The sequence below is a fragment of the Protopterus annectens genome, chromosome 6.part0 (assembly GCF_019279795.1).
Source record: "Protopterus annectens isolate FY-2018-M chromosome 6.part0, PAN1.0, whole genome shotgun sequence".
Classification (NCBI taxonomy): Eukaryota; Metazoa; Chordata; order Ceratodontiformes; family Protopteridae; genus Protopterus; species Protopterus annectens.
In genome coordinates this window covers 308,576,566-308,599,767 of record NC_056737.1, presented here as the reverse complement: position 1 = coordinate 308,599,767, position 23,202 = coordinate 308,576,566, and the positions used below count along the sequence as shown (strand labels likewise).

Sequence of the window (23,202 nt, the reverse complement as noted above, 5' to 3'; positions counted from 1 at the left end):
ATACGTCCTTGTGCAGAATCTTTTTAGTTGATAGTTTTGAGAGGAGGCAAACAGATCTATGTCCGGGTGTCCCCATTTCTTTGTTCACAGGTTCATAGGTTGGTACTAGGCTATCAACCCTAGGGCCTATACATGCCTAGCCATAACAATTCCTTGGCTATTTCTTCCCACATTATTTACTTTCCTGGACCCCTGTCTAGCAGGGCGACTGACGTGATCCCTGGGGTGAATTTCCTTTCTCCCAACCAATAGTCAAGGTTATCATGCTGAAGACTTGTGGATCCAGATGCCACTCATGGGTATCCATGAGGTTTCTGCTTAGTTCATCTGCCAGAGTACTGTCCTTTCCTGGCAGGAATTGTGCCTGCAGATGAACTTGGTAAGTCAATGCTGTGTCCCATAAATCCATGGCTTGTCTGCACAGGGGATAAGAATGAGTGCCCCCCCTGCTTGTTTATGTACCACATGACCGTGGTGTTGTCTGTCTTTATCAGTAGTTGTCCCGGATGAAGTAGGTCCTTGAAAGCTGTCAGGGCATTTTGAACAGCTAGCATCTTTTTGATTGATATATAGATGCTTTTGGTTTGAGGACCAGGTGCCCTGAATGCCTCTTCCTGCCATGTGTGCTCCCCAGGCATAATCTGAAGCATCCGTCGTTAGGCTCTGCCTGGCTGGGGGTAGCAAGAATGGCTGTCCCTTGTTTTGGTGATTAGCCTTTGTCCACCATCGAAACCCCCTGTTGCAGGCAGGGAATTAGAGTAATCATCGTTTCCAGACTGTGGTAATGTTGAGCCCAGACACTTTTTAGGTACCACTGCATTTTCCTCATATGCAGTCCTGCATATGGAATTAGTAAGATGCAGGATGCCATGAAGCCCAAAGCCTGCAGAATTTTTCTTGCAGATAACTGGGCCTTTGCTGCCATTTCCTTGAAATAGGTAGTCAGTTGCCTTTGTTTGTCTGGAGTGAGATAAGCCATCTGGGCAGTTGTATTTAAGCTTGCACCCAGGAATATTATGTCTTGAGAGGGTACTAGTTTTGATTTCTTTTTGCTGACTGTGTACCCTAGGCATGTTAAAAGTCTTATCACAAACGTCAGATGCTGTAGAAGAATGTCCTTGTTCTCTGCTTGTATGAGGCAGTCGTCCAAGTAAGGATATATTTGTATTCCTCTTTGTCTACAGTAAGCAATTACTGGTGCCAGGCACTTTGTGAACACCCTGGGCACAGTAGATAAGCCAAAGGGCAGTGCAGAGAACTGGTAATGCTTTGAGCCAGCCTTGAATCTGAGGTATCTTCTGCATGATTTTCTGATTGGGACATGCAGGTATGCCTTGGGTCTAACGTCACGAGCCAATCCTGGCTGCCCAGCATGGGCAAAAGCTGTTGTAAGGTCAACATCTTGAATTTTGGTATATCCAGGAAAGTGTTTAGAATAGATAGGTCCAGTATTGGTTTCCATGCTTTGTCCTTTCTGGGTACCAAGAACAGTCGAGTAAAATCCTTGTCCCTGCTCTTGCTGTGGCACTTGTTGAATAGCCCTCATGTCCATGAGAGCTGTGACTTGTTTTTGAGCCTCTGCTCATTGATTTTTTTGGTAGGTCTGGCCAACAGTTTGCCCTTGGCAGGGTATGGAAATGAAACTTGTAGCCTTGTGACACTATGTCTAGAACCCATGTGTCCTAGGTTATAATATGCCAATTTTGAGAAAAAAGTGCTAGTTTTCCCCCTAAGGCTGCTGCCAGAAGATAAGTGCTTGGTGCAGGCAGGGGGAAGTCATTGGGACTGTCTCCTGTATGATTGTGCTTCGTCTTCTCCACCTTTGGAGGTAGAAGCCCTACAATGATTAGGTCTGTAGTATCATTGCGGCTGTGATCTGCCTCTAGGGCATCTGGATCTGCCCCTTTGAGGTCAGTCTGAGACTGGAAAGTACCAATTCTTTGTAGGCCAGTGTCTGCTAAATCTAGGTGGCTGTACCTGTAAAAAGCTTTGTCCTCCATTTTCTTTAACACCTCTTCTGCCTTAACACCAAACAAGGTATCATGTTGCAAAGGAGCATCTAATAATTTTGCTTTAACATGGTCAGGCAGATATTTGAGCATACGAGACTGTCAATTTAAAGCCCTTATAGCCAAAGTAGCAGATGTGTAAATCTTTTTTCCCCATCTATCCAGTGCCCTAGAATCAGTGTCAGAAGGGGTAGGGTTTTTTGCAGTAGAAGCCTTGACCCCTTCTGGACCCTGATAAATAGTTTCTGGGTCTGCAGTAGGGTTTTTGAAAAGGAATTTATGAGAGTCAGGGACCCTGTAGTATCTGTCCGGCTTAACAGGAGCTGGAGGTAAAGAGTCAGGGGTCAAACTAGACTCCGAGAACACAACCTCTACAATGTCCAACACAGGTGAAATAGCTAGAGACCTGTGTTGAGGTAATAAAATGAAGTCTCTGAGCCTTTTCTTAGATTCTGAAAAATCTTGGCTCTCCCAGTGGAAGTGCTCCCTCATAGTATGCAAGGTTTCCCCAAAAGAGTAGTCCTCAGGAGGAGAAGCTGAAGGAATTGATTCTTCAGCATCAGAATCCTCATAGGGGGGAAGAGAATATTCCTCATCAGAAGAGGAATCGAAAGAAATGGAAACCTGATCTGAAGATTCATAGTCTGTCTCTTGCCTAGGTCTCTTATCAGGAGGGGGATGGCAACCCCTGATCAAGGTAATTAACTCTTCGGCCATTTTGAGCATCTGTTTTTTGGGCATGGAGGCCTGTCCTTGTGGCTGGTGAACTTGTTTCTTTGACTTTAAAGGTGTTTTAGTCTTTGAAGTCTGTTTAATATATAATTGTTTAGGTCTGAATACACCCTCAGAAGCCGGTGCCTGCTCAGCGGCTCCGGACCCATCTGAGGGAATAATCCCCGAGGCTCCAATACCTTGAGTTTCTAGCGGCCTGGCCGACTCCACGTGGGAGTTGGTAGCGGCCTGCAACTCTAAAGTAGCGAGCATCAGGAGCTGCGAAAGCGCCTCCATGAGAACCGGCGACTTGCTTAGGAGAACCTTCGTCGTCAGTTTTGGACCTTGGTTGCCTTTTTCTTTGCATTTTTTGTGAACTCCGGTAGTCAGATGGCTATCAGACGACATTTTATCATTAAATCTTCGTCCAAAATAGTTAAATGCAAAATCGTACCGACGCTTAATAGTGCGCTGGTTAAATCTATCACAAAACCGACAACTAGCAACGTCGTGGTCAGGGCCTAAGCAAGGAATACAGTAAGAATGAAAGTCCTTATGAAGAATTTGCTTCCCACAAGAAATACAATTATTAACTTTTTCTGACATTGGTCTGGAGCAAGAAAAAAGTTTCCCCAATGGGGTACTTAGCTTTTAATGAAGACTTCGGATCTGAAACTCGAACATGAAAAATCATAGGAGTAGGCCGACCGGCACTTGCGAACTGCTTCTGCTTCGGGCACCGCGCGGCAAGAAAGACGGAATAAAATGGTGTTGGCTGCATCTTTTATACCCCTGACGACCTGACGTCAGGGAAGAGGGGACAGCAACAGACACAGGACACAAGACTTTGGAATTCAGGCCGAATGAGGGCAACTTGCCAGCAGGATAACCCAAATGTAATGACTGCGACAGTGAAACACGAAGAACATCAGTATATAGACAGAGTACGGGACAGCAGAATGTTAACTGAAAGATCGGCAATGGTAGACTTAGTTGAGTCTACAAGAGAAGCAGCAGTTAAAAGGGTGACGATTTGTAGGAAATACAAGACACTATATAACTATAAAAATCAGTCACAGGAGTTTAGGAATGACTGGGAAGAGACTGGAAAGGCAATTTACCAAGGAACAACAGAAAGATATCTGCCTGGCTCTCAAGTATGCAACTAAATCAAGAAAGTTTAGAATTATTGACTGGACTTTACTCCCAGCAGACTTCAGAGAATTTGTTTTTTTCAAGTAGACAGCACATGTTGGATATGTGATAGGAAAAAGAAAGGTAACTACGAATGCATGTTCTGAGAATTTAACAAGTTGGCAGATAGTACAGAGTGTTTTCTCAGAAATGTTGTGGGACCAAACCATTAGCTAATGAAATTAGAAGTTATGTACCTACCATAACGTTCCATGTTAGTTGTCTTCTTCTCGCCTTCTTTCTTGCTGGATGGGTTCGGAGCCGAACCTCGGCTCCGACTCGGCCAATACTAAAGCTCGAGAGCTAGTTCCACCGGCTCAAGGCTCCCCTATATCCCACAATGCTAGGCGGTAACTACTCAGATCTCGTTTGATAGCTAGACCACGCAACAAAAGGCATCTCCAAAACTTGGAGAAAACAATCCACCTCTAAACCTGAAGGTAAGGAATCCTAAACCTAACAAAGGGAAATAGAGGTGGACAAGCTGTGGGAAAAACAAAAATGAGAAGATCACCAGAAAAACAGTCCTCTAGGTCTGTCCAGGCATGGGGGAAGGAGGGTGGGATGCAAGAAAGAAGGCGAGAAGAAGGCAACTAACATGGAACGTTATGGTAGGTACATAACTTCTAAATGTTAAGTTGTCTATCTCGCCTTCATTCTTGCTGGATGGGACCGCGTCCCTAGCACCTTGTCCCGGTTGGCCTATCGGAACAGACTCTTGAGTACAGTGGAACCAAAGTTGGCTCGGCCTCTAGAGGCTAAGTCCAACTTATAATGGGAAATGAAGGTATGGGGAGAGGCCCAAGTATCTGCAGAACAAATCGAATCAATAGGCAGTCTGTCTTGAAAGGCTATAAATGTGGCTAAAGCTCTAGTTGAATGAGTTTTGGGTTTGGATGGCAACTGTTGATGTCTGATCTCATAAACAAAGGTAATCAACGAAGTAAGCCATCTAGAGAGAGACACTTTAGTAACTGGAAGGCCCATTTTACCTTCCGCATAGGAAATAAACAGTTGATCGGACTTCCTGAACTGTTTGGTCCTGTCTAAATAGTACCTAAGTTGGCGATGAACGTCCAAGCAGTGTAATTTTTGCTCTGATCTGTTTGAATAGTTAGGGAAGAACACTGGAAGATCAATGGTTTGATTCAAATTTGCTGGAGAAGCTACCTTAGGCAAAAAGGAAGGATTAGTACGTAAGGATACCCTATCCTTATGAAACAATAAATAAGGGGGTCGACTGCACAGAGCATGGAGTTCAGAAACCCTTCTAGCTGAAGTAATAGCTACCAGAAAAAGTGTTTTCCAAGATAGAAACTTCATTGAGCATGAAGCCGCAGGTTCAAAGGGGGGGGGGATTAAAGACGCTAGAACCAAGTTCAGATCCCATTGAGGAGGAGGATCCTTGATAGGTGGTTTGAGGAGAAAAACTCCCTTTAGAAAGGCTTTACAGAGCTTGTGAGCCATAATGGAAGACTCTGAGACACCTACATGAAAGTTCGATATAGCCGCCAATTGAACTCTGATGGTAGACGGAGACGAACCGGAGTGGAAAAGTTCGGCTAGAAAATCCAGGAAGCAGTGAAAGGATCTATATTCTTTGACTCTGCCCAACAGGAAAAACGTTTCCATTTGCTATTATAAATCTTCCGAGTGGAAGATTTATGAGAAGCTATCAAAATATCTCGAACTGAGTGAGATATTAAAGGAAGCCTGGCTAAGGTTGGAACTGGAGTAACCACGCTGTGAGGTTGAGAGAGGGAAGGGAGTGGTGCAAATGACCCGACTGATGGGTCAAGAGGTCTGGAACAGGGTCCAGATGCCAGGGTTGCTCCAACAGATAACGGTGAAGAAATGGGAACCAAACCTGTCGAGGCCAGTAAGGGGCAATGAGGATCATGGAAGCTTTCAGAGCGATGGCTTTCTGAATTAGTTGAGATATCAGTGGGAAGGGTGGAAAGGCATACAGAAGTCCCCGGGGCCAATCGTGGACTACAGCGTCTCTGCTGGGGTGGCCTGGTTGGGGAAAGAGGGTGAAGAAATCGTCGCACTTGCTGTTTTGGGGAGTAGCGAAAAGGTCGCAGCAAGGCTGGCCCCACTTTTGAAAAACTTCCTCCAACACTGAATTCTTCAGAGACCACTCGTGAGGCATGAGAACAGCCCTGCTCAATTTGTCCGCAATCACATTGGACTTCCCGGGAATGTGCATTGCTAACAGAAACCGCTGAGAAGAAATCGCCCATTGCCACAGTCTGAGTGCCTCTCGACATAAGGAGTAAGATCTGGTTCCGCCTTGTTTGTTGATGTACCACACTACAGACATGTTGTCTGTCTGAATTGCTATAGTTCCCTTGGGAAGAGTCTCTTGTAGGGCTTGCAACGCTAGAAGCACTGCTCTCATCTCTAGGACATTTATGTGCAAGTGGCACTCGAAAGGCTGCCACATGCCCTGGACCGTCCTGCCCTGGTAATGCCCCCCCCCCACCCGATCAGGGAGGCGTCCGTTGTCAATGTAGCAACTGGAGAAGAGGGAACAAAAGGTCTTCCTAGGAAGAGCTGGGGGGATGTGATCCACCAAGAGAGACGATTCCTGCATGATTGAGTTATCGCAATAGAGTGGGACATTGGAAGTCGTTGGAATGACCATTGTGTGAAGAGCATCCATTGTAAGATTCTCATGTGGAAGCGGGCTAAGGGGAGGAGAGGGATAACCGCCGCCATTATTCATAAGACCTTCAGGATCAGTCTGACTTTGACCTTGTTGCTCTGCAAAACAAGAGAGACCTGTCTGTGTATGTCTGCTACCCTTTGCTCTGTGAGTCTGGCTGACATGTTGACTGTCTAGATTTGCGCCTATGAAGGGAATAATACGACAAGGTGAACAGACAGACTTTTCGTAATTTATGAAAATGCCTAGTGTTTGACATGTGTGTAAGGTGTAGTCTCTGGCAAGAAGGAGATGATGCTTGGTGGGAGCTGTTAGGAGCCAGTCGTCTAAGTATGGAAATACCTGGAATCCTTGCCGTCTCAGATGAGAGGCGACCACCGCCATGCATTTGGTAAACACTCGGGGGGCTGTAGTGAGACCAAAGGGCAGGGCCCTGAACTGGAAATGACTGGTTCCCAGCCTGAAGCGGAGAAATCTCCTGGAGCGTCGGTTCATTCTGATGTGATAGTATGCATCCTGGAGATCTATAGAGCACATCCAGTTGTCCCGCCCCAAAAGGGGCAGAATGGACTGCAGCGTGACCATCAGAAATTTCGTTTTCTTGACAAACTTGTTCAAGTTGCTGAGATCCAAGATGGGTCTCCAGTCCCCTGTTTTCTTTGGCACCAAAAAGAATTTGGAGTAAATTCCTGATCCTTGTTGGTCTGCTGGAACTGGTTGAATAGCTCTTTTTGAAAGCAGCTTTGAAATTTCTAGCGCTGCGTGTTCCCTTTGACTGGGTGGAACGTCTGGAAGGGAACTTTTGGACAGTCTTGGGGTATGAATGAATGGAATCTTGTAGCCCTCGGATATGATCGACTGTACCCACTTGTCTTGGGTAAGGGAAAGCCAGGCTTCTGGGTACAGTGATAATCTTCCCCCGACTGCCTCCGAAGGTGGACAGCCGGGCAGCCCCTCAGGGGTGCTGAAAGGGTTTGTCAGAGAAAGTTTCTCTGCTACCCTGGTTCTGTGGGCCCCCTCTGCCTCTAGGACGGCGTCTATTATTATTGTTCCCCCCTCTGCCTCTAGAGGGGAACCGACTCTGTGCGTCAGGCAAGACTCCCTGTGGTTGTTTGCGAAACCACATCTTTCCCCCCTTCTGACCTTTGGGGTAAGGTCTAGAAGGAGTAGAAAAACAGACTCCCACGGCAGAGAGAGTCTTGCCTTCAACCTCGCACCTAGTCAGGGTTTCCTTCACTTGAGGACCAAAGAGGGATGATCCTTCAAAGGGGAAGTTAGTGAAGGACGCCTTGAAAGGGTCCGCAGCCCCTCAGGGGTGCTGAAAGGGTTTGTCAGAGAAAGTTTCTCTGCTACCCTGGTTCTGCGGGCCCCCTCTGCCTCTAGGACGGCGTAAGGCCACGCCTGTACCTGCAGCTCTACTCGCTCCATCCGCCGCATATGAAAGGAGGCGCATGGAGGAGTTAACTATTGAGTTGAGGGTCGCCAGCTGAGAGTTCATCCTATCCTGAAAACCTGCAGCTGATGGATCCTTCAACACTTCACTCGCTTCCTTGAGCAAATCCCTCTGGAGACGAGTGAAATGACACAGGTAATTAAGCGAGCGCATAGAAAAGGTTGCTGACGAGAACATCCGCTTACCGTACCTGTCCATGGTCCTAGACTCCTTGTTAGGAGGATGGACAGGTACTGAAGGATCAGCTAGCTCCTTCTTGGTGGCCGCAGCCACCACCATAGCATCAACAGAGACACCTTTGGCTAAGAATTCTTTGTCCTTGGGGGCAGTGATAAATTTTGACGGTCTCCTGGGGGTGGGTTCCACTGAGTCAGGAGCCGCCGAAGCCTTCCTTGCCACCACTTCCATGAGGGGGTCAAAGGGAGGGGACACCCAGGAGGTGGAAGGGCGAGAGCCAAATGCCTCAAGATACACTGATTCATCCTCTGATGGGTTAAGGGCTAGCCAATTCCCCCTCTGTTTCAAGATTTCGAGGATGTCCACAAAGGAGACATCTTCAGAGGGGGAACGAGGGGAACCCTCAGAATCCTCTAAATCAGTGTCAGAGGTGACAGACTCAGGGGAGTCGATGTGCTTCCTCTTGCACTGCCTCTTCCTAGGGGGCTCTCCTACAGGGTCAGGAGAGGCCTCGGAAGAGGAGGAAATACCCACTGGGGATACTTTGAGGGGCTGGCTCTCTATGATCCGGGATGAGGGGGTGAGAAGAAATCACCGCAGGCACCGTGGAGGGAGGGGCAGATGGAGCCGACTGTGGGGTTGAACCAGGTTCTAACACGTTCCTCATGACCTCAAAGGCACCCCTGTCAGGCAGAGCCAGAGGTCTCCGCTCCGAAAAGCTGAAAACCTCCCCCGGCACTGACAGTGATGGCTCCGAGGTCGATGTCGGAGCCGAACTCACCAGAGCCGAAGCACCGAGAGGGAGAGCGGGGTTGGACAAGGGTCCGATGCCACTCGCCCCCTCGGAGCTGACAAGGGAAGTCCGGCGCCAAGATTCCTCCAAAGAAGACATCGGAGCAGACGACGGCGCCGAAAACAAAGGTATCGGTTCTGATGCACCCACAGTCTCGGGTCTGACCAGCCCCGGCTCCGAACTCAATAGAGTCAGAGGAGGAACATTCTGGGTGACAGGATTAGCGATAGACTGTTGAGTCGGGCTATGAAGCATTTGGGCCAGTGCCTCGGACTTGAGAAGTCGACTCACCACCCTCTGTAGGTCATGGTCTGAAAGTCTCGACGACCTAGAGGAACGAGATCTATAGCTCCGTTCAGACAACAATGGCGACGCTGGAGCCGAATGAACGGAGCCGATAGATGCTGATCTGGACCTCTTTCGGGAAGTCGGTTCCGATAACCTAACCGGAGCCGACTCAGCGGTGTCTACCTCGGCTCCAGCCGGAGCCGAGGAAACAGTAGGAACATGTGTTCGAGAATCATCGGCTCCAGCCGGAACCGATGTTTGAACAGGCTTCGAAGCCCCAGAAGACAACTCAGATACTGGAGCCGACGGTCTGGAAGGCTTGGAGGGTTTCCCCGAAGATAGAGTTGGGGGACCCTCAGGCTTCAATAAGCCCCTTAAAATGAGCTTATTTTTCCGCTCCTGCAGGACTCTAGGGCTGAAACCATGGCAAACAGCACATGAGTCCTGCAGGTGCAAAGGTCCCAGGCAGTAGACACAAGAAGTGTGACCGTCTGTCAGACATTTTCTGACAGCACGAGTCACACTTCTTAAAGCCTGAGACCTTAGATTCTTTAGACATGGTTCTAAAGACAGCAATCACTCACACAAACACACCAGTTTAACTAACAGAAAAACCAAGGAAAAAGTTTCCATACAAACACTCACTCCAAATACTAGGAGGGGTGGGAAAGGGGCCTAAGGCCTAAAGGGAACTTTGTGGTAAAAATTAAAGATTAAAGGGAAAGATTCGAGAGAAAGGGTCTGGAATCGAATAATCTAAATTAAGGACACTAGAAAACAAAATTAAAGGGGTCTAAGTTGACTAAAAGTCTAAGAAATTCACTAACCTGCAGAGCCGGTTGGAAATAGCACCTCGTCAGCTAAGCGGCAAACGAGATCTGAGTAGTTACCGCCTAGCATTGTGGGATATAGGGGAGCCTCGAGCCAGTGGAACTAGCTCTCGAGCTTTAGTATTGGCAGTCGGAGCAGAGGTTTGGCTCCAAACCCATCCAGCAAGAATGAAGGCGAGATAGACAACTTAACATTTATTCTTCTGAACTGGGACACAGGCTCTGAATTACCTAGACATACTAAGGCCTTAAGTTTGATGGCACTGGCTGCCAAAAAACAATTACTACTAAACTGAAATCAAACTCTAAACCAAATGCAATTGAAGTATTGAGAAAGTACAGTTTTGTACCTACCATAAATGTAGATGTCCGAACTGGATAGCATCTGCAGTCATAACAACTGGGTTGTCCTGTCGTCAGGCAGCCCTTCAGTCGGCCGGATTCCAAAGTCCGGGTCCGGCTTCGGCTGATGTCGCACTTCACCCGACGTCATCTCTGTTGGTCTTCGGGTATAAAAGCATCAGCCGACGCCATTTTCCTCAGTGTTTCTTGCCCCAGATGCCAGTTGCCCTCATGGAAGGCTAAAATTTGGATAAATGCCAATGTTTCCAAAAGGATAGAAGGTAAACACAAAAAGTAAGCATGTATGTACATATATACAAACAAATACACCATAAGAGACTCCCCCCCACTAGCTAGCTATTAGGAGGGTAAACACCCTAGGAGTACCACAGAGGGAAGGAGGGAGGGTAATCCTGACTGCAGATGCTATCCAGTTCGGACATCTACATTTATGGTAGGTACAAAACTGTACTATGTCCTTCATGGATGCATCTGCAGTCATAACAACTGGGTAGAATACCATAGCCAACAAGGGAGGAGGAGAAAACTAGATTATGGTGTGTTTAGGATCCCTTGCAGTACAGCAGTGGCAAACCCTGCTCGGGATCTGGAATATAGAGGCAAATTATAATGCTTGGCAAATGTATGCACGGAGGTCCAAGTAGCCGCCTCAATAATGTCTTTGGTTGCCACTCCTCGTAAGAAGGCTGTGGTAGTGGCTGTTGCCCTTGTAGAATGAGGTCTTATGTTCTGTGGAATTGGTTTTCCATGGAAGGAGTAACAGAATCGTATGCAATTTCCTATCCATTTGGAGATTGTCTGTTTGGAAATAGCTTTTCCTTCCCTTCCTGTTGCATAGGCTACAAAAGTTGGTCAGTCTTTCTGCTACTTTTAGTTCTGTCCAAATAGTAGCGTAGCTGTCTATGTACATCCAAGGTATGCAATATTCTTTCCCTCTGTTTTGTGGGTTGGGAAAGAAGGTAGGTAGGTGGATTGCCTGGTTTAAAGACACTCTGGATACCACCTTAGGCATAAATGTAGGATTAGTTCTCATAGACACTCTATCTTGGTGGAAGATTAGGAAGGGTTGCACTGCCATTAAGGCCTGTAGTTCTGAAACCCTCCTTGCTGAAGTAATTGCCAGTAGGAAAGCAGTTTTCCATGACAGGTGTTGTAGGTCTGCTGTTGCTGCTGGTTCAAAGGGTGATAGTGTCAATTTTTCTAGCACAAAGTTTAGGTCCCAAGCTGGTAATGGTGGTTTCCTTGGAGGTTTTACATTCTTGATTCCTCTGAGGAACTGCCTGAGCAAAGGGTGAGAAAAACAGGTGGATCAAAGCTGTATTCTGCTGAAATAGCTGATGCATGTATCTTGATGGAGGAGTAGGACAGGCCTGAATGAAGAAGTTCGGCTAGGTACTCCAGAATGTTAGGCATATCTATGTTTGACACATCTTTTCCTCTTTCAGTACTCCAAATGACAAACCTTTTCCATTTTCCAGCATAGTTTCTTCTTGTTGAAGGTCTGCGTGCTTCAAGAATAATGTCTCTAACTCTTTGGGAAAGTTCTGGATTAGCTGCTGCTATGTGATGTTCCATGCAGTCAGTTGCAGCGTTTTTAGGTTTGGATGTATGATGCTGTAGTTGTTCTGAGTTAACATCAAAGGCATCAGGGGTATTGGCCACATATTGTTCGAGACATGCTCCTCAGCAGTGGGTACCAGTGTTGTCTTGGCCAGTTTGGAGCTATCAGGATTATCCTTGGACGTTCTTCCTTGATTTTTAGTAATACCTTGTGTATCAAGGGAAGAGGTGGGAATGCATATGCTGTTAGGCCTTTCCAGCTGAAGGAGAGCGAATCCACTTTCCATGCTAGTGGGTGGAATGTCCTTGTGCAGAATTTTTGAGCTGGTGATTGGTAGGTGATGCAAATAGATCTATCTGAGGCATTCCCCATTTCTTTGAGATGGTCTTGAAGATGTCCGGGTGCAGCTTCCATTCGTGGGCATCCGATGTGGTTCTGCTTAATATGTCTGCTAGAGTATTCTCCTTTCCGGTACAAATATTGCCTGTAACTGGATGTTGTAGCTGAGTGCCAGGGTCCACAGCTCCAAAGTCATTCTGCATAGAGGGTATGAATGAGTGCCTCCCTGTTTGTTGATGTACCACATGACTGTGGTGTTGTCTGTCCTTATCATCAACTGGCCCTCTTTGAGAAATGGTCTGAACTTTTGGATTGCCAGTTTTACTGCCAGCATTTCTTTTAGGTTGATGTGCAGGTGAAGTTGATCCTGTGTCCACAATCCTTGCACGCATTTGTCCAGCATGTGGGCCCCCATCCTAGGTCTGAAGCGTCTGTTGTGATGGTCTGGCTTGCTTGACATCTGCGAAAGGGTAGCCCTGGGTTTGACTGGCATGCCTGAGCCCACCATAGGAACTCCTGTTTTAAGCATGGAATTAATGGGATTTCTGTTTCTAGGCTGTGTCTGTGTTGGGACCATAAATTCTTTAGGTACCACTGTAGTTTTCTCATATGTAGTCTGGCAAATGGAACCAAGATTATGCATGATGCCATGAAGCCCAAGGCCTGCAGTACTTTTCTTGCTGTTAACTTATTCTGTTTTGTTAGTGCCAAGAAGTAAAGAGGGAGTTCTTTTTGTTTTTCTGTAGTTAGGAATGCCATCTGTTTTACTGTGTCCAATTCCGCGCCCAAGAAAGTCCTTGTTTGTGATGGTATCAGCCTTGACTTTTGTAGATTGACTGTGTATCCCAGTGCTTGCAGCAAGTAAATGACCCTTTGTAAATCTGTTGTCAGCTTGCTTTTGTTGTCCCCTTGTAGCAGGCAGTCGTCTAGGTATGGGTAAATTTGAATTCCCTGTAGTCTGCAATGGGCGATTACTGATGCCAGGCATTTTGTGAATACTCTGGGCGCAGTAGATAAGCCAAAGGGCAATGCTGAGAATTGATAGTGCTCTGATCCTGCAAGAAATCTGAGGTATCTTCTGCAGATTGGTCGAATGGGGACGTGCAGGTATGCCTCCTTGAGATCTAGAGTTACCAGCCAACACTCCTTGCCCAGCATGGGAAGAAGTTGCTGTAGGGTCAGCATTTTGAATTTTGGGACAATGATGTATGTATTTAAGGGACAGGTCGAGAATTGGTCTCGAACTTTTTCCTTTCTTGGAACTAGGAATAGTCTGGAGTAGAACCCCTTTCCTTGCTCTGCTGTTGGCACTTTTCCACAGCTCTCATGTTTGCTAACTGCATTATCTGTTGTAGAGCCTCTGTTTTTGATTTGGAGGTAGATTTGGCATTCCTCTTTTGACTGGTAAAGTGTGGAAGTGGAACCGGTAACCTTGATCTATGGTTTGTAAAATCCACTTGTCTTTTGTTATATAGTGCCAGTTCTTTGAAAATAAGGTTAATTTTCCGCCTAGAGGAGCTGCTATTTGTTCCCTGGTAGGCGGATTTAGGATTAAGTCACTGTGGTTGAGTTGATGTAGTGGCAGAGGTTGTGTCTGTGCCTCTGTTGTTACCTTGCCACTGTCGTCCTCTGTAGGCACCTCCCCTGGATTGGTTTCTGCCTCTGGAACGTCTATTCCTGCCCCTTTGAGATCTTGTGGAGTCAGGAAAGGACCAATTTTTGGCAGGCCAGTTCCTGCTAAACCTTGGGGGCTGAACCTGCAAGAAGTCTTTAACCGTTTGAACAGATTTTGCCTTTTATTCCATTTTCTTCATAACCTGCTGGGCAGGTGTACCAAACAAACTTGTCTTATCCATAGGAGCATCTAGCAACTTAGCTTTAACATGATCCGGTAGAGCTTGCTCCTTTAGCCATGCATGCCTTCTTATCACTGTGCCAGTCATGGCTGATCTAAATGAAGCCTCCAGTGCATCATAGCCACATTTTAAGGAATGGTTACTAACCTGTTGTATGTTATTTACCATTTCTAATACATATTTCTTATCAATAGATTCATCAGTGGTTAGTTTTTTAGTTAACTGATCAAGCATACACTCTTGGTATTGTATCATGTGAAACTGACAATTTAAAGCTCTAGCTGAAAGAGTAGCTGAAGTGTAGACCTTTTTGCCCCATCTGTCTAATGACCTTGCTTCCCTTTCTGAAGGAATAGGGTTTTTTGCTATGGTCGCGGCTACTGCCTTGGGACCCTGGGATATAGTTTCGGGGTCTGCAAGTGGGGCCTTGTAAAGGTGGTGATGAGTGTCTGGCACCCTGTAAAATCTGTCTGGTTTGGCAGGGGCTGGAGGTAAAGAATCTGGTGCGGAGCAGACATCATTGAAAGCATCATCTACCACAGAGAGAACAGGAGGTATAGCTAAGGGCCTGTGCTGTGGAAGGTGCAGAAAGGTCCTAAGTCTTTTTCTGGAGTCTGAAAAATCCTGTTGCTGCCATTGGAACTGCTCTCGCATGGCATGTAAGGTTTCCCCAAAGGAGAATTCTTCTGGTGGGGAAGCAGCTGGAATGGATTCTTCAGCATCAGAGTCTTCAAAATTGGAGAAAGGAGCCTCTGGCTGATCAGTTATGTCTGATTCATCGGCAGACTCATCAGAGGACACTGGCTCAGGGGGCTCTGCCCTAGGTCTCTTCTCTGGGCTGAGAGGCCCTGTCTGGGTGAGATTGAGATCCTCTAATTAATGAAATTAAATCTTCTGCCAGAGTAAGCATTTGAGAACTAGAGGATGGCCTGGTTGTAGGGAGTTTAACAGGCACTGTTTTAGTAGTCTTTGCTGCTTTAGCCCTGGCGAAGGCCTTAATGGACATGGCTGCTGGAGGCCTAGCAGCACCACGTGCTGGGGTAGAGACATCCAAGGGAATGGTGTCTGATAAGTCAGTGGCAACCACCGTAGTGGATAAAATTTCTGAGGCCGTTTCAAGAGTGGTAGCAGGGGCCTCAGTTGTAGAGATAGATTCAGCTGTACTTTGATCAGTTTTCTCGGTTTCGGCCGAAACCGAGACACTCGCGGTTTGCTTAACCATGGTTTCGGCCGAAACCGCAGACCGCGAGTGTCGGTCTTTATCTTTGCGTTTTTTGGCAGATTGGGTTGTCGGAGGATCCGACGGCATAATGTACGCAAAATCAGAACCGAAAAACTGTTCAGCAAACTCCGACCGATGCCTAAGCGTTCGTCGGTTGAAGGCACAAGCGAACAGGCTGCTACGTCGTGGGCTGGGCCTAAACAAGGCAGACAATAAGAGTGGAAATCTTTATGAGGTATTTGTTTCCCACAGGTTAAACAATTATTAACTTTTTCTGACATCGGCTGAGGCAAGAAAGAGTCCCCAACGGGGTACTTAGCTTTAGAAGTCTTCGAAGTAGTATTCGGTAGAAGTAATCTCTGGATCCGACCGACCGGCACTTGCGAACAGCTTCTGCTTGGCGCCACGGCAAGAAAGACTGAGGAAAATGGCGTCGGCTGATGCTTTTATACCCGAAGACCAACAGAGATGACGTCGGGTGAAGTGCGACATCAGCCGAAGCCGGACCCGGACTTTGGATTCCGGCCGACTGAAGGGCTGCCTGACGACAGGACAACCCAGTTGTTATGACTGCAGATGCATCCATGAAGGACATCTACAAAGGAATAAAAGTACTGGAGGAGGTATCCTTAGAAAAATGAAAGAGCACATTCATTAGAAGTACAGGCAGTCCTGGGGTTAACGACGAGATCCGTTTTTATCTGTCCTCAAGTCAAATTTGTATTAAGTCGAAATACGTACATATGGTTCTTATTAAATGTCACTTAGTCAAATGTTTGACTCAGTCTAGTATTTATTTTACTTTTCTTTGCATATAAAACACTTCAGAAACACTTCTAAACAAAAAAAATCTTAAATATAATACAGTATACTGTAGCTACAGTGGATATAAAAAGTTTACACACCCCTGTTAAAATGCCAGGTTTTTGTGATAAAAAATGAGACCACAATAAATCATTTCAAAACCTTTCCCACCTTTAATGTGACCTATAACCTGCACAGTTCAATTGAAAAACAAATAAATCTGTTAGAAGAAAAAATGTAAAAGTACAATACTCTAGTTGCATACGTGTGCATGTGCAAACCCTTAAACTAATACTTTGTTGTGTGTGCACACCCTTAAACTAATACTTTGTTAAAGCACCTTTTGATTTAATTACATCATTCAGTTTTCTTGGGTACATACCTGGCATCAATTAGAGACTCTGATTAACCCCAAATAAAGTTCAGCTATCCTAGTACGATTTTCCTGACATTTACTCAATTGCCTGCTACAGCAAGCGCTACGGTTTGCAGATAGCTTACAAAGCATCAAAGGGATCTCAATGTTAAAAGGTATCAATCAGGAGAAGGGTACAAAAAATTTCCACAGCACTGGATATACCATGGAACACAGTGAACACAGTCATCAAAAAGTGGAGAAAATATGGAACGACAGTGACACTGCAAAGAACTGGGCTTCCCTCCAAAATTGATGAAAAGACAAGGTGAAAATTGGTTAGGGAGACTGCCAAGATACCTACAATACCTACAGCAACACTGAAGGAGCTACAGGAATTTCTGGCAAGTTCTAGTTGTGTACTACATGTGACAACAATCTCCTGTATTCTCCATATGTCTGGACTATGGGGTAGGGTTGCAAGATGGAAGCCTTTTCTTAAACAGAAAAACTTGCAGGTCACACTAAAATTTGCAAAATAATACATCAAGTCTCCCAAAAGCATGTGGGAAATGTGTTATGGTCTGATGAGACCAAGGTAGACCTTTTTGGCCACAATTCTAAAAGGTATGTTTGGCTCAAAAACAACACTTCACATCAACAAAAGAACACCATCCCCAGGGTGAAGCATGGTGGTGGCAGTATCATGCTTTGGGGTTGCTTTTCTTCAGCTGGATATGGGTCTTTAGTCAAGGTGGAGGGAATTATGAACAGTTCCAAATACCAGTCACTTACAGGTTCATAAGTTCATAGGTTTATACTAGGCTATCTGCCTTAAGGCATTTATAAGCCTAGCCCAAATTTTTGTGGCTTACGCCACCCCTTATATGAAAAAATACTGTGCCCATTAGTTTGTTGTGCCTCTGTCCAGCAGTAACACAGAGATGATTCCCGGGATAAACCTATGATCTCCCATCCACAGGTCAAGATTTCTCTTGAACAGAGCCAGCGAGGTGCTCTGCCTCACATGGATCGGGATTTTATTCCACAGCATAGGGAGTCTCTGAGTGATAAATCTATCCCTCCAGCATGTCCTATTTATATCCGTGCTAAGGTTTAAGTCGCTTGCTCTAGTGGTTTTGGTGGATTTGGATTTTTTGAGGTGGAGCATGTCCATTAATTCCGGGTTGGACATGGCCTTGTATGTCAGGCACATGTCACCTCTGAGCAGACGGTATGCAACTGAATAGAGCTGGAGTTTCTTCAATCTGGCAGCATATGACAGATTTTGGAGTCCCTTTATCCTTTTGGTGAGGAACTTTTGGGGTCTCTCCAATTGCTGCAGATGTCGGGTGAGATACATCCCGAATGGGGCATTGTACTCGATCACTGGTCTGATAAGTGAAGAGTACAGGGGAACAATGACCTCACTAGATCTGGATGTGAATCCCTTCATGATAAGGTGGGCAATGTAGAAGGTCTTTCTAACCACTTTAGCAACGTGAGTGTCAAAAGAAAGGCCACTGTCAACCTGGGTCCCCAGGTCCCTGATAACCTCTTCTGTGCTTAGTGGATTGCCACCTATATGGTAGCTTGGGGTTACCTTGTTTTTCCCAAAGGGTATGACTATACATTTTTTGGCGTTTAACTTCAGGCCATGGCTCTGGCACCAGCTATCTATTTCCGTGAGTCCCTTCTGAAGGATATCCGTGTCCGATGCACTTTCCACTATGGCGCCCAGTTTGCAGTCGTCTGCAAACTTTGTCAGCCAAAGTCCTCCCATGTTGGCCTGTACTTCTGAGAAGTAGATGCCGAACAATAGGGGGCCAAGGACCGAGCCCTGTGGGACACCACTTGTGACCGGCTTGGAGTCTGACATAGCGCCAGCAACTCTAACCCTGTGGGTTCTGTCCTTAAGCCAGTTTGCAACCCATCTTGTGACATATGGGTTTACATTTAAGCTGGTAAGTTTTCTACAATACCCGAGTGGGGTATTGTGTGAAGGCCTTTGCAAGGTCAAGGTAGGCTGTATGGACTGCCTTTCCTCATCAATGGCCTTGGTGACTGTTTCAAAGAAGTCGACCAAGTTCAAAAGGCATGATCTGCCCTTGAAGCCAAACTGGGTCGGGTCCAATGTCTGCAAGTCCCCTATATCTTTGTTTATGAGCTCCATTATGATCCTCTCCATAGCTTTGCAGACTAGACTTGTTAAACTTATGGGGCGGTAATTACCAGGGTCCATAGACGCACCGCCTTTGTGGAGTGGGACCACAGTTGCCGTACGCCACTCCTTGGGCACGTATCCTGTGGTAAGGCTGAGATTAAACAGCTGCCTTATGTGCAGGTTTAATTCCTCATTTAGCTCGTGTAGCACACAGCCGGGGACACCATCCGGTCCCACTGATGCTGTGTTTTTAGCTTTAGAGAGAGCAGCTTTCACCTGCACATTTGAGATGTCTGGGAGGCTACACTCTGCTGGGATAGTTATCTCTCCTTTAGGGGGGGAGAGGGGGGCGAAGTTTGCACTGAACCTGTCTGCCAGTATGTAGGCAATGTCTGTGGGATCAGTGATTTTTGTATCATTTTGGACTAATTCTGAGCATATCTGGGAGTTTCCACCCAGGTTCCTAACATAGCTGAAAAAGGCCTTATAATTGTCCTTTGAATCCATGGCAATTTTTCTCTCAAAATTGGCCTTAGTTGATTTTATGAGTGCTCGTATTTTTTTACTAATAATGATCAGGGGTGACTTCCCTTTTATGGATTTTGTTCTATCATGTAATAGCTTTCTCCTCTTATTGTAAAGTTTGTTAACAGCTGGGGTCCACCAGACTGGACGTTTGCCCTTTGTGGAAAGGGTCTTGGTTTTATTTGGGATTGCCTGATCCATGCAGTCCTGGAGGTGTTCATAGAAGGCATTTGTAAGGGCTTCCGCAGCTTGGGTTGTGGTTTCCACTGGCTCAGGGGCCTTGAAGGATACCACACCAGTCTTGAGTAGTGTGAAGTTTGCTTTAGAGAAGTTCTTCACTGTGGTCTTTTTTGTTTGGGGTGGGGGCGGGATGTGGATTTCCAGTGAGATTAGTTTATGATCAGATCTCACCAATGATATACTTCCGGTGTGGAGCATTTTGTCCCCATGTTTGTGATAATGAGATCTAGTACATTTTCTCCTCTCGTGGGAACAGTGACCAGCTGTTCCATGGCATTTGAATTTATGAACTCCAGGAACCGTTGGGCTAGAAAGTTAGGGCTTGAGTAATGTTCCCAGTCTATATCCGGGTAGTTGAAGTCACCCAATATGATGGTGTTTGGAGATACATTTATACCCTCCAGTGTCTTCAGGAAGGCTGTGTGGGGTTCCTGAGTTTGAGAGGGTGGCCTGTAGCATGCTACAATTTGTAGAGCAGTTTTGCCTATGGTTAGTTGCACCTGGATGGTTTCCGAAGCTTCATGCGTTGCCACCAACCTGGAGGTGTGGGTATCCTTTATGAATATGGATACACCCCCTCCTTTTGTGGTGTGGTCCGGGTTTTGGGGCCGGAACGCATGATATGAGGTAAAACCTAACAGTGCCGGGGTGCTCTCAGGAGCCTTGAACCAGGTTTCAGTTACAGCACAGACATCGATGTTCTCCATACTGAGAAGGGCCTCGAGTGTGTGCATTTTGAGATTTAGACTTCTGGCATTGAGCAGCATCACCCTCAGTTTCTTCCCATTTTTGTTTTCTAGGGTGGTAGGTTTAGAATTTGAGCCTTGCCTAAAAAAGGCACTATGGGGGTGGCAAGAGCCTTAGCCAATATCCGGCCCAACTTTTGGCCCAAAACCTTCAAGCGTCTGCTAGAAAGTTGAAGACTAAGAGGAACTTCATCATTCAAAACGACAATGACCCCAAGCATAAATCCAAATCAACAAAAGAATGGCTTCACCAGAAGAAAGTTAAAGTTTTGGAATGGCTCAGCCAGGGCCCAGACCCAACTCCAATAGAAAATCTGTGGGGCGAGCTGAAGAGGGTTGTGCACAAGAGATCCCCTCGCAATCTAACAAATTTGGAGTGCTTTTGCAAGAAAGCGATGGCAAATATTGCCAAGTCAAGATGTGCCATGCTAACAGACTCTGGTCTATATTAGATGAAGGAATGATTAAAATGTCAAGTACAACATACTCGACACACTTTAATCGAATGTTCATCAAATCGGAAACTGAAATGGCTGAAAATCAGGTAACTGAAAGATTTTGTTTGGCCAACACCTTCCCTGTACTGACATTTGAGACATATAGAAACTATCAATATATGTACACCCCTACCCGCTCACATTATTCCAAACCTTTCATATCAAAAAACACTCTTACGCTTTTTATGAGAAGGTAGGGGGCTTCACCCCCCCCCCCACAATCCACTAACTACATATACCAACTCAGTGACTGCTCTACATTGGAGGGAAAAGGGCAATTTCCCAGTAATGCCAAAGCGAATTAGTTCACGAAGAAATAATTCACTTACCACGCCATGAGACAGGTTAACGTATTGAAGTCACAAGTCAAATTCAGTGACATGGCCAAGTAAAAGTTTTCAAACCTCCTACTTTCAGTATTTTCAGCTTCCGATTAGATGAATGTTCAATTAAAGTGCGTCGAACATGTTGTACTCAACATTTTAATAGTTCATTCATCTAATATAGACCCGACGGACTCCTACCTAAGAAGACAATGCTGCAATTAAATCAAAAGGTGCTTCAACAAAGTATTAGTTTAAGGGTTTGCACACACAACAAAGTATTAGTTTAAGGGTGTGCAACACTTATGCAACCAGCGTATTGTACTTTTTTTTATTTTTTTTATATTTTTTCCCGTAACAGATCTTTGTTTTTCAACTGAATTGTACAGGTTATTGGTCACATTAAAGGTGAGAATAGTTTTGAAATGATTTATTGTGGTCTCATTTTTTATATATCATAAAAACCTGCCATTTTAACAGGGGTGTGTAAACTTTTTTTATCCACTGTATGCTTCCTTACTTCCTATGAGCTATGCTTCCTTACTTCCTATCAACAAAGCTGGTTTTAAGACATCTCATTACGAAATGCAGTGTTTACGAGGACTTCTTCACACACACAAACATACCGCTCAACTGTACAGATTTTCGGCTCACATTTTCGGTCCATTTTTCATAAAATTGTGGTTGTTTAGCAAAAGTCTCTCAACTGTACAGATTTTCGCATAATGTCCAGATTTTTGGCTCATATTTTTGGTCTGTTCCTCATAAAAATCCATGTTTTTCTGACAAATTACTGGCATGATCTGAGGACCGAAGTCACTAAATAATGACATACATTTGAGTTTCAGACTTCAAATCCTACAGAAAATGTATGTTAAAACAAACGCTGTTACTCTAGCAACTTTCTAAGCTTATAAGAGTAATATTTAAAATACGTCCCTATTTTTCGGCCTTTGCCCCCCATTTTGTCAGTCTTTCTCCAGACTTCTTGCACTGACAGGTTGACTGGTATGTTAAAGACTGAAATTAAAAAATAACAGACATCTGAATTTCAGAACTCATACTCTTCAGAACCTTCATGCTAATGCAAAACCTGCTATTCTACCAACTTTCTAAGTTTGTAAGAGCAATATTTATTCAAACTGGCCCTAATTTTGGGCATTTGTCTCACTTTTGTTCAAGGCTTTGTCTAGATTTCTTGCTGTAAGAACTTTAGCAGTATTACACAGACACACACACACACACACACACACACACACACACACACACACACACACACACACAGTCACTTCGTCATTCATACCAGAAAAAGAAACGCCAGGAAACCAAGTGGTGAAACTACTGCCGATTTATTACTTTAAATGCACTAATTAAAACACGCTTTTCATCCTACAACGTTGTAGGACTTCTTCAGAAATATCAGCACTCTATTAAATTCAAACCTTATATACACTTTGTGCCAAAACAGGCGCGTTTCTAATTAAAATTTTAAAGATATATACATTCAAAAAAAACTTCATACATTGAAAATACATTGTTCCAGCTTAAAATAAACGGATATAAAATGAATAAAATGATAATAATAATAACCTGAAACAGATGAGAAATTTAATGAAGAATGTTTCAATTTGAAGCAAATGTTTTTGAACAGAGCATATCCGTTTGAATTAGAAGAGATGATTTTAGAAGAAACAACGAAGAGAATGAAAGGGTTTTATACACCCATATTAAAACATAGAGGTGTAACAGAACCTAATCAAATTGATTCACATAATGAATTTTTGTTCAGACTATGGTTCAATAAAAGAAATCATAATCAAAATTTGGTCTTTGTTAAAAGACTATGTTAGTTTGGGATTGACCTTTAATTTTATGCCCAAAATTGTATGGAGAAAAGGTTACAACTTTAAGGAAATGCTTCACAAACAAAAGTCTCCATTTACCAGAAACGTGGGTATGATGCAATGTGGAAGTTGTTCCCATTGTTACATAATGGATATAGGGAGTAACACTGACATTAATGGAAATAAAATCTTTACACTAGGAAACTTCAACTGTAATACAGAAGGAGTGGTATACGTAGC

At 45.0% G+C, this 23,202-nt stretch overlaps 1 protein-coding gene across 1 annotated transcript in view; it reads right to left on the bottom strand.

Moving 5' to 3' along the window:
• RTF1 (RTF1 homolog, Paf1/RNA polymerase II complex component) overlaps window positions 1-23,202 on the bottom strand; it is a 2,150,039-nt gene that overhangs the window by 1,760,844 nt on the left and 365,993 nt on the right. The window lies entirely within an intron of this gene.